Below are 14,550 nucleotides of genomic sequence, written 5' to 3'. Positions count from 1 at the left end.
TGATGGTGACCTAGAACTTCTGATCTTCCTGCCTTCACCTCCTCAGTGTTGGGATTAGAGGCATATACCACCACCCTTGGTTTATGCTGGATTCTTAGTGATGATGGCCATGCTAGCTCACTCTTTCAACTGAACCACCCACTCCCCAATCCTTACATAGTTTTTATTTTATTTATTTAATTTTAGACAGTGTCTCACTACGAAGCCCAGGCTGGCCTTGAATTCATAGATATCCACCTGCCTCTGCCTCCCAAGTCCTGGGATTAAAGGCATGTGCCACCATAGCCAGCTAAATATCCTTTTATTACAGTGTGCACTGTTTTCTATTTTATTTTCAGTTCTTAATCTCTTACTGTGGGTAATTTACAAGTTAGTACACCTAGGTATGGACAGTCAGGAAAATCCAAAGTATACTAGGGTTTTGTACTGTCCACTCTACAGTCCCCACTTCCATAAAGCAAGTTCTAAACCCCTAGATGTGGTCTCTAACCAACAGTTTAGAATCAGAAGGCTCCTATTAGAAATGAAGACTTCTGAGTCCCACTCTGGGCCTGGCAAATCCATACATGCTGTATTCTCACTGAAGCTGAGGAGACTCTGCTGTCACCTCGATGCCAGTTCCCTAGATCTTCGGCTCCCTCCTCTCTGTTGCCAGATGCCATTTTTGGTAGTTGTCACCATCCATGCAAAGAGCTAAGGCTAGCCATCACAGTTCAGGCAGCAAGTACCAGTACCAACTGTAGTCTTCTCCATCTCTGAGGCTGCCGGCTCAAATCAGAGATCATTATCATACAACAAGCAGAAACTGACAACAGCAATATCATCGTGTACCACTGTGCCATCAGGGATCTTCATGTGACCTCTTGAAGATGGGGTGTCACTGTCATTCCTCAAGTGCAGAACAGTAAATAGCTATTAGAGGCTTGGCTGGGGTTATAGAGGGGTGTGGGTGGAGTCTGCCAGCCCAGGCTCACAACTGTCGCTACTAAGCATCACACCTGAGCACAGTCTACTCTGCTGAGTGACAGCTTGGCACTGAGAAAAGACATGGGCATTTCAGTGGGGAACAATCACCTGGCTGGGACTTAGAAGAGGGGAGGGTTTTTCAGCAAGCAAGCAGAGGAGGCCAGAGGGCAAAAGCCTTCAAGGGCAGCAGGGAGGGGGTCAGGAAGGTAATGAAGTTTAGGAAGCCACTCTCCCTGCCATCCATCTCATTTCCTCACCCAACAATTCCAAGGTCCTTACTTGGAACTTAAGCCCCCCATCCCCCTATCCCCCATCCTCATCAAAAGGCCACCTCTTCATCCTTCCCAAACAGTCCCACTAATGGGGGACCAAGCATTCAAATCTATAAGCCTATGCAGGCCATTCTCATTCAAACCACCACACCAGACTAGCCCTAAGTGGTAACCTCAGGGTTCAGTGAGACCCTACCTCAATAAATAAAGTGGTCAGTGATTGAGGAAGACACTTGACATCAATTTCAGGCCTCCACATGCACACGTATGCATGCACATACAAACATACATGCACAAATCCCTACACAAACATATGTGCACATGCGAGCGCACAAAGAATTCTTGCAAACTAATAGCCTGAAAATAGGTCTGCAACACCTTCAGAAACAGATGCATCCTAGAGTCCACCTGTGCCACTGTTGGTGGTGTGTAGGCCATATCTCAGCATCTTCTGGCAACTTTTTGGAAACAAAGAATGTAGAATTCAACTAAGCCTGAGGGAACGGATGTCTCCATTAAAACATAGAACCTGGGGAACCCTGGTTTGGATTCATGGTTTGAGGTGCTGGGGAAAGATGGAAGAAGGCAAGGACAGTTGTCACTAGTTCATACATGGCCTATAGAGAATGAGATTGACCTATATGCTTTTTGGGGGGAACACTTTCTGTCTGGGGAACAACAGTAAAGAGGGGTCTGGGAGTGCATAGTGGACTGTTGGTAAAGGGAAAAACATAGGGAAAGTGTTGAGGGAAAGCTGGTTTGAGAAAGGGGTTGAAGAATGGTTGGGTGGAGAAAGATCTGTGAGGTTTGATAGGTAAGATCTGTCTGGGGCAGGTATGGGGACCAGGGAAGGGTAACTTTAAAGTTCTTAGCCACTGGAGGACTTTTTTCTCTTTCCCTTTTTTTTTTTTTTTTTTTTTTTGGAGACATGATCTCACTATGTAGCCCTTCCTGGCCTGGAACTTACTATATAGTCTAGGCTGGTTTGGAACTAGCATCGACGATCCACCTGCCTCTGTCTCTGGAATGCTGAGATTAAAGTTGTGTGCCGCCACACCTGGCAACAGGACACATTTGAAGAAAGAAGGTAGAGAGCTGCTTTGAACATGCTGAAGGAGGACTTGGGGACACACATGGGGAGATGCTCCACAGTGGCATACAGACCAGAAATGTCCAGTGCTGACCAAGTCAAAGGCTCACACCTGAGAGCACCGAAGGACAAAGTAGCTAACACAGGAAGGCCTCCATGACAAGGAGAAAAGGGGACAGAGGAACCTGAAGCAGTGGGGGAGCCAAGCAGACTGGGGGTTGAGGGAGAACAGCAATGAAGAGGCCCTATCATGGAGAGTGTCTCCCACATGGCCACTCACAGTAGAAATAGGCTCACATATGAGAAGCAGGCCCTGGTTTTAACAAGAGAACAGTCCATGGCCATCACAGCAAAGGCAGTATCGGTTAAATGGCAGGGTGTGGCTGCTATATAAATGCCTAAATAGTCACCTGAGAATGCAAGTTAATCAGAATGCAGTTGCCAGCACTCCCATGCTTTCAGAAGTATTGACAACAGCCAAAAGGCAGAGCGACCCACTTATCCATCAATGAATAAAGAAAAAACAAAACATACAACAGAATAGTATTCAGTATTTTAAAGGAGATACCAACACATGCTACAACATGGATGATGCTTGATTTTGCTTTTTTGTTTTGTTTTGAGACCTACTCTGTAGCCCTAGCTGACTTGAAACAGGCTCTGTAGACCAGGCTGACCTTGAACTCACTGAGATCCCTCTGCCTCTGCCTCCCAAGTACTGAAATTAAGGATGTGTGTCACCATGCTTGCCATGATTTCCCTTATGCTAAGTGACACCATCTGGACAGTAAAGGATAGTGCTGAAGTATTTCAGAACAGCCAAATCCACACACAGAAACTAGGGTGGCCACAGAGAGAGAGACTCATTTAAGGAAGCTGTCACTCAATGGATGTCTATTCCCAAGTGTGAAATGTGAAGTTCAGTGGATGGCAGTGACCACTGTACAATAGTGCAAATGGATTTAATCATGTAATGCCCCTAACCTAAACACTTAAACATGGCCAGATGGAAAATTCTAACCTCTACTATTTTTCACCACCATTTTTTTTTTAATGATGCCTTTTCCTCATTATAGGGACAAACAAACAAACAAATCTGAACTAGAGTTGAATGGCAAGTCTGTGCATGAGAGATGAGAACCACTCTTTCCCAGTTTCTGTTGACTGTCTCTCCAGGATGCTTGGTGGTAAACAGAGAAGTTGGGCAGAGACCTAGCAGGAAGGGGGCAGGGATCTTTTCTCCTCCAGGTGGTGATCGGTTAAAAAAAAAGGCCAAAGTCCACAGCAGACACATTCATTTTTTTTCTCACTGGAGGACAGAAAGCAAGGAGATTAGAGCTGGAAGATGAACACAAGCAGGGAAGGTGAGGATGTTCCTTCAAATGCCTCCAGCATGACAGGGCCAGAAGCAGAGGTGGTGTGGTGACCTGGAGAAATAAGTCTTGGGGACACTGCAGAGGTCAAGACCAAGGTGTGGACCAATTTGAGCAAAGAGGGACCACATGGGAGAGCCAGCTGGCTGCAAGGTTTGAGCTAGCATCTTCAACCATCTCCTACCATTGCATAGCTCCTTGGAGGACAGTCTTTGAATCAGTGACTTCCATAAAGGCAGCAGCAATGAAAATGCTCCGGTCCACCACAGATCAGAGTCAGACCAACATAGCTTGGAGAATGTGGCCCTGAAGCCGAGTTGTGCCAAGTCCTCCAGGAGAGTCCGATGTTCTGAATATGAGAAACACAACCACGGACTATAGAGAGTCAACAGAATATATATATATATATATATGAAAAAGAAATCCCATCAGCTTAATAGCATCTGTATAAAAGAACAAGAAATGTCAACCTGCTCCAAAGGCAACAGCAAACTTACTTGCGTAGTAAGAGGAAGGCCAAAGGCTATTAACAAATAATAAAAATATACAGCCTGTCTGATTTGCTCTGTTGGAGCAGACCTAAAAACATACCCAAGACCTGGGGGCTGGGAACTCTGAGAAGTGGGTCCCAGTCACTGCTATGTGCCTGAATGCCTGTGAGAATGCCAAGTCCCATTAGGACCTCCATCTACATGAGAAGGAAACAAAATAAGGTTGCCTTAAGGTTCCCTGAAGTTCTGACACTGATATTTTGTCCTGTAAAAGGAGACTCAAAGCTAAATGCTTTTGCCTCTCTGAGCCTGGGAAAAACCGACATTTTTTTTTTTTTTTTTTTAATATATAGAAGTTTTGTTTTGGTTAACGTCTCTGTAGTCCTGAGATGTTGAACTTAGGGCCTTGCACACACCCAGCAATCATTCTGCCACTGAGTCATAGGCCCAGCCCTCTTTGTGTCCTTTTTCATTTTGAGATCAAATCGTGCTTCCCTAGATGGTGTTCTTGAAGCCCACCTGGCCAGCTTTTCACATTTCCATCCTACGATACTTCTGAACCCACACATTCTGGTTGGTGTTTTCTTTGGGGGTGAAAGTGAACAAAGGGCCTGACTGCATGGATGCCAGAACCTGCCTATGCCCTGTGCACATTTGACACTGGGAACCTAGGCTTCCTGATAAATGGCCCTGGACTGACACTGTCACTCTGATCTTTCTAGGCTGGCTTCCTGCCTGGTTTCTCTGCATCCAAACCTGTCTGTACCTACTGGGCATCAAATAGCCAGTTGCTTGTGACTAGGTTCCCAATGCCACCTGTTTGCATGCCTCTGCCAATGATCTGATCACAGAACTGAAGCTGGAGAGATATGTGAACTGTGCGTGGTTGGGGAAAGAAACCCTCATCTGGCAAGACTGGGAGCCTCCTGCTCTGCCTTGCTTACACACCTGGCCTTTGAATTCCATTGGAATTTGCTTGGTATGGGATGGAGGGCAGCAAGCCTGGCATGCTTCTCCTTGAGGCTTTATCATAAACCTGCCCTGCTCCTCCATCCACCCTGAGTTTGCAGTGAGGTTCCAGGCAAGAAAGAGCAAAGTGAACGCTGTGAAGAGGCCATAACAGGAACAGTTTGGGAGGGGCACATCCAGGAACAGGGTGATCACAGAGGTGTGGGACCAAAGCAGGGAACACGTAGAGCCTCTAAGCACTACCAAGAACATTAGTGGGTTTTTTCTTCATCAAGATGGAGGATTTCTAGTGTGTGTAGTGTGGGGGGGAGGGTGTTGTTAGGCTGGTCTGATTGAAACCTCAAAGTCACAATTGATTAACTTGGAATACATACACTTATTATGTACCTAGAGTAGTCCCAGCCAAGACCTGCCGATCAGTTATTAACAACACAATCTGTCACTCTTGTTTTGGGTGATATCTCTAGCCCCAAATTCAGAGAAGTCAAAGGTGCAGTTGAAGGATGCTATTTTTGAGTAGGGGAACCTCAAAAGTGAGTCTCCTTTGTCATCAAGTCTGCTATTGGCCTCTCCAGTATACCTGCCAATCCCTTATTAAGATTGCTTGTGCCAACATACTATCCCACCCTTTTAGGGTGTAAGGATATGATAAAAATAGCAGTATTTATAGCAGGATTATAACAAATAACACCAATATCCCTCAGCAAGGGCTGGGGATGCAGAAAGCCAGAAAACCTGCTTCACTTTCCAACATTGTAACTCCTCTCTGTACTCATCAAGTGTTTACTAAGAACCCTGGACTGTCTATGCACTGTGGCTGACTTTAGGGACACAATAGTGAGTCAAACAGAAAGGCTCAAAGTTGAAGGACCTGTGACTGACGTGTGCACAGCAAAAATGCCAAGGACACAGGTAAGCTGGAGAACTGCTCTCCTTTAAATCACTCTAACAGAGACACAATTACTGGAGCATACCACACTGAGCATACATACCACAGAGGCTTTGTGCTCCACGAAAGACACTAGTGTGGCAAGTGACAAAAAATAAGGTTTACAGATTAGGCAGCAGTACCGGGACTATTAAATTTGTGAGTCTAAAAGTTCTAGGGGTGGAGGAGAGGAAAGGGGATGAGGCTCCCTGGGCAGAATGCTTGTCTAGCAAGCATGAAGCTCTGGGTTCTAACAGCACAAAAACTGGATGTGCTGGCTCACACCTGAAATCCTCAACCACACAGAAACATTGAGGATGGCCAGGTAGTGGTGGTGCATGGCTCCAGCACTCGGGAGGCAGAGGCAGGTGGATCTCTGTGAGCTTGAGGCCAGCCTGGTCTGCAGAGCAAGGCCCAGGACAGTCAGGGCTACACAGAGAAACCCTGTCTCAAAAAAAAACCAAACAAACAAAATTGAGGTTAGCAGGGCCTCCATAAGACCCCATCTCAAAGATCAAAACAGAGAAATTTGTAGAATGAAATATCCTTTTTCTCATACATAAATCTTTCTCTGCACGCACGCACGCACGCACGCACGCACACACACACACACACACACTAACATGTGCACACACATTTAAAAATATGAAAATGTAAGACAGACTGTGTAGGGAGGAAAAGACACCAGCAGCAGAAGGGCGGAAGCGAAGGGAGGAGGGTGGTAGGGGCTAACATGAGCAAAATGCAAGTATATGGAAAGGTTATAAGCTTAAAACTTTTGTACTCTAACTAAGAAGGAGAATAAAATGTGTACTATAGTTAGTCAAAGGCTGTGACTGCTTTCAGGAAATAACTACATTGGGGGAAGAGCCTATCAGTGGCCCTCAAATGGTTTGAGGAAAAACAATGCACACAGAAGGATAAGATAAATGGGATGAAGTGATAATGGGGGCTGGGGGATTTCAGTGAGAGGACATGGGGGTTCTTCGTGGTATTCTTGAAACTTTCCTTTAAGTCTGATTAAGTCAGAACGAAGTTAAAAAACAAAGTTCAGAGGAGGGAGGGAGAGAGGGAAGGAGGGAGGAAGAGAGGGAGGGAGGAGGGGGAGGGAGGGAGGGAGGGAGGGAGGGAGGGAAGAGATTAAGATCTAGTCTGACTTGGCAGCTGAGTTCCCAGCCCATATGGGTACACAGGTACTCCTACAAACTACACTAAACAACCACAAAATTGCCAGTGTGAAATACGGCTGTCAAGGTAAGGCTGCGGTGGACTGAACATCCCAAGTTGACAGCTCGGGGCTGAGCTGACATGGGTGGAAGGAAGCCATTTGCTAGCCCTGTCAGGCCTGGGCTGCAGGACCATGAAGCAGAGCTGCAAGCTCAGGGCCAGAGTAGGTGCATCAGGGCCAAGGAAAGAACTGAGACTGATGTGTCCTTACTCTAGGAGCACTGGGACCCTTTGGCTACAAGGAACAGACTGGACGGGTGACAGGACATGTGAAGGCCACGGTGGTGGTGGTGGTGGTGGTGGTGGTGGTGGTGGTGGTGGGTGGTGGTGGTGGTGACAGCTGCTTCTTGAAGAAGCACCATCTGTGTGTTTCTCCTGCCCCGACACTGCAATGTTCTACAACCGCATTCATTCAATTGCCAACCAGACACAGGGAGGGGACCCTGTGGTAAGTGGGGTCAAGCTGTGTGCCCAGAGTGGGCAGGGGCTGGCTGCCAGGGAGCTGGGCCTCTCTGGTCTGGCCCTCAAAGCTGACTCATCTAAGGAGGTGGGTACAGAGGCCAGGGCTCCACCCCACGCCCACGCCTATCTCAGTTCATAAACACAGCATGCAGCCAGCAAGGCCCTCTGGAACCTGAATCTTGCCTTCCTTCAGTCCTGAGGAAGAGAAACTGTGGCCTTGACTTGGGAGTGGGGCAGCAGCTCATCGGTGACTCCAAGAGTCCCATACCAAAGGGAGTGGACTGTCACTGTCCCAGACATTAGTGGCTCATTAGCTCATTTAAGAAAAGCCTGTTTAAGAGAAATGAGTTCTGTGATGATTTTCACCTTACAGGCAAATAATCAGTCTAGCGGACAGACATGGGTTCACGTCCCCACCATGCTGCTGCGGGGCCTTCTGGGAAGTCACTGCCGTCTCTGAGCCTTGTTGTTCAATGCATCTGTGAATTGGGAGTTACTAAGTCTTAGAGGCAGGGAGGGACCCCAAGCTTCAGCACCAGTTGCAGCACTAAATATCCATTACTGCAGCCAAGCTGCATCCACGTTTGTTAAAGCATGTGTATACTGACAGTTTACCAGGGGCTTGCGGCTTCCAGAACTATCCCGGTTCCAACTTTGCACATAAACCATTAGAATGCCTCAAAAATTCCACTCTCAATATCCAAACACCTCCCGTGCCTCCTCTTACGGAGAGCCTGCTCCGACAGTCTTTTTCATGGGACAGAACCCTAGTCTTTGGTTCAGAAAATGTGGTCAGCAGAGCCCTGCTGACCCCAGTGTCAGGGAGAACAACCCACAGCCATCGGGACTCTCTGTGATCACTGATTTGGTAGCTGCCCAGCAGTCACTTCTGTTGAGTACAGCCAAAGATGGCTACACCACTGGGAGTATCACCCACTGAGAGACACATGGTGAGTAGATGGGTTCAGCCCTCACCCGCCGTCTATACAGCCTTCCTGGAGAGGCAGCATGGCTAGAGAGTGGCTGTGAGGCCTAAGCACTCAAGCAGCACCTGGTGGCCAGGAAGGGCCACATTAATTTGGAATGAGAGACACCCAGAGACATCTCTGGTACAAAGTACTCCAATGCAGAGAGAAGAAGGAAAAATCAGCACTTAGTCTGACACATGGTAAGGCCTGCCTTACTCAGCAAATAGGGAGCACCCCAATTACTCTGAACGCCAACTACCTTGGAGGCGTAATGCAAGCAGTAAGACAGACCCGTCCCTGTGTATTTCCTGGCAACCATCCAAGGTGCTTAATAATGACCTTCAACTTGACAGATCTCCAATCACATGGGGGTGGGGGCTGACTGCCAGGCATTTTTTAGAGCAGTTTAATTAAAGTGGGAAGACCACTCATAGTGTGGCTGGCACCATCTCATGACCTGGGGCCCAGACTACATAAAAAGGAGAAAGTGAGCAAAACACCAGGGGTCAGCCATCTCTCTCTGCTTTCTGACTGTGGAGCCAATGTGACCAGATAACTGAAGCTCTTGCAGTCATGACTTTCCTGCCATAATGAACTATGTGATGGGAGCAGAATAAACCTTCCTTAAGCTGCTCTTGTCAGGTATGTGGTCAAAACAGTGAGAAAACTAACACAGTATGGATGTGTGGCTGCCACCCTTACTTGTATCTAAGTTGATCCTACTTGAAAGCAGTTAGGAGACAGGTGAGTAGACAGAGACACACATGCACAAGTTCATATGGTCTTCAGAAGCCCGCCGTACACTTTCACAGCCCAATTCAGCTTCCAGTTCTGCAGCATTAGGGCCTGACACATAGTCTAGACTTAATAACAACAATAAAAAATCTGCATTTGTTACTGGACCTGCACTTATGAGAGCCTTGGGATAACTAGATAACTTGGAGGTAGAGGTGGCTTCAGGTGCTGACACTAGCAGAAGGGCTCGAGATGCAAGACTTCTGGGTCCTAGGAGCAAAGGCCAGATCAAACTTCAGCCAGGGGACTAAGAAGAGCTTCACCAAGTCTCCTCCACCAAATGATAGGAGACCTCTGTAAAACGAGAGCTGAAGTCACTGGACCCAGACAACAGCAACATGCATTCGATCCAGTCCTTTCTTATCTACAATATGAGGGGAAGGTAGCAGAGGACCAGCCCCCATGCCCACCAGCCCAGCCAGGCTAAGGTATGTAGAATACCATCAGGATTCCAGCCTTGGCAGAACCTGTGGAGAGAAATGGGGCCAGGCTTTGCTTTCCAGGAACTGACTGACTGGTGCAGGAAGGTAAGCCCTGCGATTATGGTCAGAGAGGGGACCACAAATCACCAATCCCTTCCCAACATGCCAGTCCCTTGAAAGGAAAGAGAGTATTCCATGTCTTCTGGTCATTCCGGGAGGTTATTTATACTCATTCTAGAAAACAAGTGCCCCTTGCATTCATGGACCTATGTGTAGCTCAGAAGGCCACAGTGAGTCCTCTTGCTCTGGTCTCACTCAGTCTTTGCTAGCTCACATATGTATGTGTGTTGGTGGGGGTAGGGAGTGGGGCATAACACTATAATTAAACTTCCAGCCAATAAAAACTAAGAGCAATTACCTACTACCCTAGGACTGAGACCGAATATCAACCTAAAACTCAAACTTCTTCCTGGGATAAGATTTGCCTATGACCTTGTCTCTCTGGCATGGAGTTGAGACCTCAGCAAGCATATTAAAAGCTATCATACCTTTGCTATGAGATCAGTCAGGTAAAATGAGGGCTTCAAGCTGGGATCTTGAATTTAGCTCGTAGGTAAGCTGGGAGCCAAGAGCCACACACACTAAGATCTGGCCTGAGTTGCAGGGAAGTGCACCAAGATTCCAGGCTGGGGGGGTCCCTTGGCCTATTCACCTTGCTTCCCTACCCATAGCCCTGCAGCTGCCAAACAGAAACATCTGTTCAAAGGCTCACCTCATCTCTTCCAAATGCCCTCAGCAACCTGACCTCCCGTCTGCCACTCATGTCTAATTTGCATACACTAGTCTTTGGAGGAGAAGACAAATCACCAGAGACAACCCAGATCAATATAGAGTATTAGGCACGTTTTTATTCCATTCTAATTCTCGGCAGATTGGTATTCCATTAACTGTATGTGGGGATTTATGGGAGTGCTCATACACTAGAATATTTAACTAGAATGGCCTACTCCCTGTCAGATAATAGCTTACTGTTGTTAATTTTCAACTAGGCAATCTCAGGAAGGCTTCCAGTTTCCAATACAGTCCAGATCTTGATTTAATCGTCAGGAAAGACATCTATGTGAGGTCTAGCCACACATGACAGTCTTATCCAGAAGAAAAAGCCCTGTCCCTGGAACCAGAAGCCTTGGGTTCCTCCATCCCAGTTACAATCAGGACAATTACAGGTGCCCGCTCAGAGCCTCAATTTCCTCCTCTATAAAATGGGAGTGACACCACCCTCTCAGGGAGAACTGTAAAACCTAAACGAGATGTTCATACACACTGCACAACTCTACGAGGTAACTAACTGCAAAGGTTCGTTATTATCATAAAAAGCCCCAGATGAAATTCTCAGATAGCCTAGGCTAGACAAAAAGCAGAGCGTATCACAACTAATTCTACTGAAAGGGGAGACACGTCAACCCAGACAATACATGGTGGCATTTCTGGTTGGCACATGGAAAGGGCTGCAGCAAGAACCAATTGAGCAAATACCAGGGAGGCTGCTTTGCACCCTATAATGCACAAGGGGCACCCACCGCAAAGAAGACACAAACCCACTGTGAGATGCCGACAAACCTTGATCCAAGTACTTAAGGTTAGGCATGGGAGCTCTGCAGCATCGGCATCTTCCCAGACAGGCTTTCCAACTCATTTGCAAGGCGGGTCATCTTGCAGAAACAGTTCTTTCTGCAAGTGGGGACCAAGTGTCAACTTCTGGAGTTTCTTAACTCCAGACTGCCTTTAAACAAGAGGCTCTCTGCTCCCCACCGTTCTGTTCAGTTGCTTTTCCAAAGCCTCAGCAGACCTTCTCCGGGGCACAAACACAGGCTCCGAAAATGCTTGCCTAATTCTAATTTCCTGACGAAATGGGAGCCACGAGGGTCTCTAACTGAATTAAAATCACATCACGCCAACTGCTCGCTTGCTTTGTGCCGGGCACAGAGCCAAACACCTCCACATCATTTATCCTACTTAATCCACCACCAACCAGGCGAGGTGGGCATTATTACTGCCTGCATGCAAGGGAGGAAATGGAGGATCAGGGAGGTTAAACTACTCGTCCAAGGTCACCAACTGGCCAAGGTAAAGAGCCCAACTTGAACCCAGGTCTCGCGTTTCCTAACCACAAGCTCCCTGCACCTTCATGGAACACCAGGTGCCAAGTTGTCTTAACTTCCCATGAATTTTTTAAAGGCAACCCTCAAGTTCGTAATAAGTTTGGGTGGCAGCAACCGGGGGCGAGGGTTTCCGGTTCTCTCTCCGCACAACGCAGCAATGTCACCGCAAGTTAACAGAGAAGCCACCCGGTCGCCCGCGGAACGGGGCGGATTGGATTAGCTCTGGAGTTCGTGCCAGGCCCAGGAAATGCCATCTTTGCAACTGGGAGGCGAACTGCGCCCCCCCAATTTGGGGGGCGAGCCTCGGGGGCCGCGGACGGATGGATCCCCGCGGCCGTGCGCCCCCTCGGCGAGGCTGACTATATCGCGGCGCCGGGCCCAGGGCTCAACCAGACTGGAGCGCACGCCCACGCCCGCGCCGCCGTGTCCTGAACGCCCAGCCCTGCGCCGTCCCCGCTCGCGCCCCGCCCCAGCCCCGCCAGGTGATCCGGGCCTGAGCGCCCCCCCAAGATGCCCGACGTGGCGCGGGGGACCCGGGGCTGCCAGCCCTCCCGCTAGTCCTCCCGCATGTCCGCCGCGCCCCGGGCCGGGTGGGGGTGGGGTGGCGCCCCGCGAGTCCCTGATCTCCGCAGCCAGCGCCCCGGCCCACCCCGCGGAGGTCCCAGCCGCCCATACCTGCAGCATCCGGGGGCGCGGGGCGCCCAGGTAGGTCGCGCGGACGGGCGGCGCGGAAGCTCGCTCGCGCCGCGACCTGGCCGCCGTCTGAGCATGCCCAGTGCAGCCCGCGGGCGGCTCCCGCCGGCCCGGCTGTGGCCGCGACGGGCCCGCGCGCGGGGCGGGGGACCCGGGACAGGGGCGGGCCCGGGGCAGGCTTGGGGCACGCTGCCATGCCCTTCGCGGGCCACCTGCCGACATCCCGCGGACCTCCGAGACCCCGGCTCACGTTCGCTGCCGTTCATACCTTAAGCATTTATTGAACACCTACTGTGTGCCTGACTTTCCGGGATTGCATGCCTAGGAATGGCAAGGACTTGGCGCTCAATGAATCTTTGAAATGACAGCGAGCTTGCACCGGGCTCCGTGGCTGAGTTGGGGATCTCGCTGACACTCCAGCACAGTCCTTTGCTGGTCCTAGGACGCCAAACAGGTTAGCCTGTCCCAAGGCCAGCAGGGGCCCTAGCTGGAGGGCGTTCCTGCCTGCCTCTTCCGCCTCCTCCCACACCTGCCTTCCTGCGCTCTGAGTGCACCTTCCTCTTCATCACACCCTCTGAACTTGACTCGCCTCGGGACGTTTGCGCTGCCTTTCCCTCGGGGTAGGACGTCTTTTCCCCAACTTAGCTGGTGCCCGGCGCCCTCTCACCGTACAGGTATCTTCCGTAGGAGAGGCCTTTCTGGCTACCTTTCTAAACTAGCCCTGACCTCTTGGCCACTCTCCACGTCCGTTATCGCCTTCCAAGCAAGTATCACGTATCCATTCAACAATTACTTACGTTCTTCACATTTAATAAATAGACAAAATTTCTGCCCCTTGCTGGGAGTTTGGAAGGGAGTCTCTCGCAACAAACAACAGGTCCGCAAACAACGCAGTGTATGAGGTGATAAATTCTTAAGAACGGGGTGGGGATGGTGGGGGAGAGAGCTGGGCAAGAAGGCTAGGGGGGTGGCCTGATGAGAGTTGGTGGAACAGCCGGATCAGGTGACAAATACCATTCAGTCACGCAGCTAAACGAGGAAGCTTTCCTAGGACGGAAAAGTCAGTGCCAAAACAAGGAGCGCAGGTGTTGTGCCTACGGCACGGGAAAGAGGGCACAGGGACAAACGGGGTCGGTTACTGGCTGTCTCTCTTGGCTTGGGTCCCCCGTAAGGAGTACCTCCCTTCAGTGTCAGTTCGGTAGCTCCGCCTCTCAAGAGACCTAACCTCTAAACAACTCTTGGCACAAACTAAAAACGTTTTTGTTGAATGAAGATTGCTAACCGGAGGATGTAGAGGTGGGTAGGACCCCTATAGTCGGATGTCCCGAGAACCTTTTGTCCCCTAGGCACCATGAGACCCTCGACCGTGCCTGGTTTACTGGTTTAGATCCCGGTCCCGGTCCCAAGGTAGTGCACCGCTGCGGGAGCCGCGGGAGCGTCGCGTCCGGGGAATTCCGACAGAGCCGGGAGTCCCGGGGGCTGCACTGCCTTGGCCCCGCCTAGGATCGTACGCAAAACCTGGAGCCACAGCGCCGTGGCAGCACCATTCGGACCGGCAGGGAGAGCACTGGGCATGCTCGGAGCCTGGGGCGCCCAGCGTCCGGAAGGAAAAACCCCCTGGAGGGGTTGGTGAGGCTGCACACCGAGTCCCACCTGGTCATCTCAGGCTCAGCCTTCTGCCTCCGGGCAGGGAGTGCTGGGTAACCTTCCTCCCCCAAGCATGGTGGGAAGA

General features: G+C 49.9%; 1 protein-coding gene across 3 annotated transcripts in view; it reads right to left on the bottom strand.

Annotated features, from left to right (window-relative positions):
• Ptpn3 (protein tyrosine phosphatase non-receptor type 3) overlaps positions 1 to 14,228 on the bottom strand; it is a 119,362-nt gene extending 105,134 nt beyond the window's left edge. For 2 of the 3 annotated variants that reach the window (XM_027403048.2, XM_035439871.1), the window contains exon 1: positions 12,801 to 12,921. The gene's annotated coding sequence lies outside the window, so the exon portion shown is untranslated. Of the gene's footprint in view, positions 1 to 12,800; positions 12,922 to 13,615 lie in introns of those variants that run through there. The other variant, XM_035439872.1, reaches the window with a different exon arrangement.
• Positions 14,229 to 14,550: the final 322 nt, after the last annotated feature.

This window comes from Cricetulus griseus, chromosome 2 (assembly GCF_003668045.3).
Source record: "Cricetulus griseus strain 17A/GY chromosome 2, alternate assembly CriGri-PICRH-1.0, whole genome shotgun sequence".
Classification (NCBI taxonomy): domain Eukaryota; kingdom Metazoa; phylum Chordata; class Mammalia; order Rodentia; family Cricetidae; genus Cricetulus; species Cricetulus griseus.
The sequence above is the reverse complement of the archived record's forward strand: the minus strand, read 5'-3'. Positions and strand labels throughout refer to the sequence as shown.